Genomic DNA, 5,395 nt, shown 5'->3' with positions numbered 1-5,395 from the left:
CTACAGCTTCAGGCCTGTATCACAGCCACAGCAACATAGGATCCAAGCCACATATGCGAATGACTCCACAGCTTGTGGGAATGCTGGATACCTAACCCACCAAGTGAGGTCAGGGATGGAACCCACTTCCTCATGAACACTATGCCAGATTCTTAACCTGCTCAGCCACAGGGGAACTCTGGGTATTTACCTTATACTTTAGGTAAGTTGCAATACTATTATATTTATGTACATGTGTATATACATATATTTTTTCCCCATATAGCTCTTGCCAGAGAACTCTTTAGGTGAGTCCCATGTCCTTTTGACATACCCCAAACCAAGTGGGCCATTATTGGGATTTTCACTGCAAAAATAAGGCAAGGCAGAGGAAATGGTTTAGGACTGAATAGTTTGAATAATTTGGCTGGCTTTGGAGTGATTTCTATTTGCCAGGTACTTAGTTCTGGAATGATTAAGGTAGAGGAAATTGTCTCCAGGAGTGCACAAATGCCAGAGAGGAGGTCTGTCTCCAAATTGATCAGTTTGCACATCAAAGACATTCTGGACAGTTTCTATCTCTAAAAACTGGCTAGCCCAGGGAGGGGCAGTCTCTCCATAACTATAACTGTTTTTTAAGGTGTCAAAACATCATAAGATCCAGAAGATTAAAATATATACCTATAGTGAATAAGAAGGGATTGTCCCAAGACCTTACCATCTTGGACATTCCTTCTCCCTGGTAGAATATCACCTAATTCGTTTTACAAGATTGCTTCTTTTTACAAGATTCTCTGGAGTCTGAATTATATCTGGATTTCTGTAGCTTCTCCCAGAATAATTGCATTAGTACTGCCCTGAAAGAGGCAGGTTCTACCAGGTGGAATTCTGCACAGAGACCCTCTTTGCCGTCCTTACCTCTTCTCTCCATGTGGTATATCAGAGACAGAATCATGTGTCTTGAAAAACTTGCCCATTCTTTCCCATGCCAGAGATCCAGAGTCTCAACTTACAGTGCCCTCCTTACCATGGCTGGATCTTCCCACACCCCATCAATTTCCCTACCAGGTGACTATGCAGCCATGCTGAGTGATGTTTCAATCAGTCCTGGAGGTATTATCAGAAAAGCCTGAGACTGAGATCATGAGATACAAGATTTTGTTTGTTTGTTTGTTTTTTAAATGGGGCTCTAGTTATAGAAAGAAATGGGAAAAGACACAACAGAAGGCAATAATGACGATAGTGGTAGAAAGATTGTTTGATGGAGTATGGAATCTTGGATTGTGTATGTGAAAATAAATCAAATAACATCACATAAAATAAAAATATTGACACGTTAAAATTAGATACAGGGAACTTATGTACGTAGAAGTAAATAATAAAATGTCATTGTGTTCATAATGTGGATACTGTCAATGCTAACTTGTGTCAAATATGCCACAGTACTACATTAAATTTATGTTTTGATCATGTGTCACAGTGGTTTTATATATGTGACTCATTGACTAAAGAAAAATATGCATCTATGTGCTTAAGCCACTTATTATGCTACTACTCTCACAGGATCTGTTTCTTCTTATTATTATTAACTGAGTCTCTGGTTATTTTAAAAATAAAGAAGTAGTACAAAAGATATTTTTTCTCCTCAGCTTTCATATTCTATTTTTCTATGTTATACCCAAGACATTATCTAGGAAGTAGAAAAATGTCCATTCCTTTTTTTTCTTCATTATAGTTAGAAAACCTTTTTATTTTATGATTTTTATTTTTCAATTATACTTTATTTACAATGTTCTATCAATTTTTCACTGTACAGCAAATTGACTCAGTCATTCATATATGTGTGTGTATGATTTTCTCACAGTATCCTCCATCATGTACCATAGTTCCCTGGGCTATACCGCAGGATCTCATTTCTTATCCACTCCAAATGCGATAGTTTGCATCTATTAAGCCCAGACTCCCAGTCCATCCCAGTCTCTGCCCTTAATCAAAGAGATTTAAGACAATGAGAAAGCCTTACTTTGTTGATTATTCTGTGGAGTCTAATCTGAGTGCTTCTGTGAAATAAAATCATTTGGCCCATATTTTGATTGTAAAGCAACTCTATACATTTTCTTAGGCAATTTTCCAAATATTTAGTTACTTCAGTTTTTTCAGTATATTTGCAAAATGACAATTAGGACTGGATCGGATAGTGTCATAAGTGACATTTAAGATCTCTATTGTGTCTAACAGGAAAAATAAGATCATTGGTCAAGGCAAAGTTATTGTCTACCTGCATTAATGTTTTTATATCCAACCAGTTATTGCAGAACCCTACAAATATAATTTTAACTGTAATATTTTAAATTTAGTTTTTTTTGTTTATGATTCAGAGCTGTGGCTGTCAGAATTAAATCTTTCACATATTAAAGAAAGGCAGAAGTAGCTAAATTTCATCAAGCTTGTTGAGTACCAATATTTGATATTTAGGTAGGTTTTATTAAGCATGCAGGCATTTGCTTTTCTCCAACTAAACTGATTAAATTTTAGTTTCAGCAGAGAAAAACATAAAATTGCTTTTTATTTTTGCCTTCTGGAATTTAACCTTTCTAGAATATAACTCATTATTAACTCCATTTCGAATAACACTCAGAAGAAAAAAGTCTATTTTTCCTAATAGTATTGCTTCAGCATAAAAGAGGATTTATTTGTTCCTGATACCACAAAGACTGTATCTTTGAATATACTTTGTTAGGGAATACATTTTATGGAAATATATTGCTTCAGTAATCCTGTCACTGAAACGGGAAGAGAGATAAACTATAAAATAATAATAAATAATAATAATGAATTCATTCTTCAATGTGCCTGAACATATCTAATTAAAGTAGATTTACATTTTTCAGGAATAAAAATTATAAGAATTAATTGCACTTATTCAAGTAATTTTAATATTACTGTATCTTTTCCCCTCTACATGCAGGAATCTCTGCATGTAATTTTAATATTACTGTATCTTTTCCCCTCTACATGCAGGAACATCTGAAGTTACCTTTACTGATTAACATAGAGAAATAAATAAGGAATTCTTTTTAGGGAAACTAGCAATGAATTCCTCAGACATTGTAACATTTTGATAACTTCAGAATGTCTGACAAACTCTATTAATATCTGGCTTAAGTCACCATGAAATTATATGAGGCCCTACCAAGTCATAAAATCTCTATTAATATCTAGCTTAATATCTAGCTTAAGTCACCATGAAATTATATGAGGCCCTACTAAGTCATAAAATCTCAACCAACCCAATGGTGTCAATCAGAAATGCCACCATGATGATGACCCCAAAGCCTTGCTTGTGTAATAAAATTAAGTGGTCATCACTTGAAATTTTTTATTATTTTTTTATTTCTTGGTCTTTTTCTAGGGCCACACCCATGGCATATGGGGGTTCCCAGGCTAGGGGTCTAATTAGAGCTGTAGCTGCCGGCCTACACCACAGCCACAGCAATATGGGATCCGAGTCTCATCTATGACCTACACCAGAGCTCACAGCAACACTGGATCCCTAACCCATTGAGCAAGGCCAGGAATCAAACCCTCAACCTCATGGTTCCTAGTCGGATTTGTTAACCACTGAGCCATGACGGGAACTCCCCTCACTTGAAATTTATAAACCCCAACTATCCTGTGAGAAGAATAAATCCAGGTTGACATTGTGAACTCTACCTTAAACATGAGCTTCCTTGGTGAAACAACATCTGACCATAGCCCAGTGGATCCTGACACTTAAATTTTCTAGTACTGCCTTGTTAATCCCTGATGGTCTAACAATTTGCAGAGCAGCTTAATAACAATGGAAGCCAAAAAAAAGATTAAATTTATCTACACTTACTGGCTTCATGTATTTTCTATCAACTTCAGAAAACACAGAAGAATGACTACATATTACATTTTGGTTTATTCATTAACTCAACTACTTTCTGTCTTTGCAGCTCTTAGAAGCTGCCATGTGACATGAACATGGCAGCATTTCACCAGAACTCCACTGACTTCATCCTCTTGGGCCTCATCACATATCCTACATTCCCAGGGCTTATCTTTGCAGTGGTCTTCTCCATCTTTTTGGTGGCTGTAACAGCCAATGTGGTCGTGATTCCACTCATACCCACAGATCCATTCCTTCACACACCCATGTACATCTTGTTCAGCCATCTCTCCATTATGGACACTGTCTACATTTGCATCACTTTCCCCAAGATGCTGCAAGACCTCTTGTTCAAGGAAAATACCATCTCCTTCCTGGGCTGTGCAGCTCAGATCTTCCTCTACCTTACCCCTTTGGAGGGGAATTCTTCCTACTGGGGATCATGGCCTATGACTGGCACATGTCTGTGTGTGACCCTCTTCCATACCCTCTCCTCATGAACTGGAGGATTTGCTTGTTTACTGTGGTGGGCTCCTGGGTTGGCAGTTCCCTGGATGGATTCATGCTGACTCGCTTTACTATGAGTTTCCCCTGCTATGGGTCCCAAAAGTCAGTAATATTTCTGTGAGATCCCAGCAGTACTGAAGCTATCATGTGTTGACATATTGCTCTAAGAGTTCCTGGTGTATTCCTGCTGCGTGCTGATGCTGCTCATCCCTATAACCATCATCTCTGTCTCCCACATTCGCATCCTGCTCACTGTGCACCAGATGAACTCTGCTGAGGGCCAGCACAAAGCCTTTACAACCAGTTCCTCCCATATTTTGGTGGTGATCATTTTCTATGGGGCAGCCGTCTATGCCAACATGCTGCCTCATTCATGCCACACACCAGAGAAAGACAAACTTTTATCTGACTTCTATGCCATCCTCACCCTAATGCTCAACTCTCTCATCTACAGCTTGAGAAATAAATATGTGGCTATAGCTCTAAGGAGAGTGATGGGAAGATATGCTTCCTCCCAGAAAATCAGAGTCAAGGATGTGTCCAGGAAATACTAGAGGAGGCCAGGTACAAATGTCCTTGATGCTGATAGCACACAGTAATTCCATAAAAGTTGTTCTTAGTTCTTAAAAATATTAACTTCACAATCCTGAACTATATCAGACAAAGTTATACCTTTGTCAGCATCATTTAAGAACTATAGCTGAAGACAACCAGCATCTGAGGATCAGCCAACTTGCTTGTCTGAATTCACTGGCAGACATCTTCATGAAAGAATTCTCTTCAAGTACCATTATTAATTATTCCAAAGCCTGGAGGTCTCTGGTGGCCTAGCAGTTACAAACTCAGTGTTGTCACTGCTGTGGCTCTGATTACTGCTGTGTCTCAGGTTTGATCTCTGCCCCCAGGATATTCTGAATGCTACAAGGCATGCCCCATAAATATCATCCTAGGCAGGCCAAACTTCCCTTTGAATATCCTGAGTAGATATTTTTTATA

The 5,395-nt window shown here is 38.1% G+C and overlaps 1 pseudogene; it reads left to right on the top strand.

The window, feature by feature from the left end:
* The first annotated feature begins 3,987 nt into the window (after positions 1 to 3,987).
* On the top strand, positions 3,988 to 4,953 carry LOC125124160 (olfactory receptor 2T2-like; annotated as a pseudogene).
* The last annotated feature ends 442 nt before the right edge of the window (positions 4,954 to 5,395 follow it).

This window comes from Phacochoerus africanus, chromosome 4 (genome assembly GCF_016906955.1).
Source record: "Phacochoerus africanus isolate WHEZ1 chromosome 4, ROS_Pafr_v1, whole genome shotgun sequence".
NCBI classification, from domain to species: Eukaryota; Metazoa; Chordata; class Mammalia; order Artiodactyla; family Suidae; genus Phacochoerus; species Phacochoerus africanus.
Note: the sequence above shows the minus strand (reverse complement) of the source record. Positions and strands in the feature narration are given on the sequence as shown.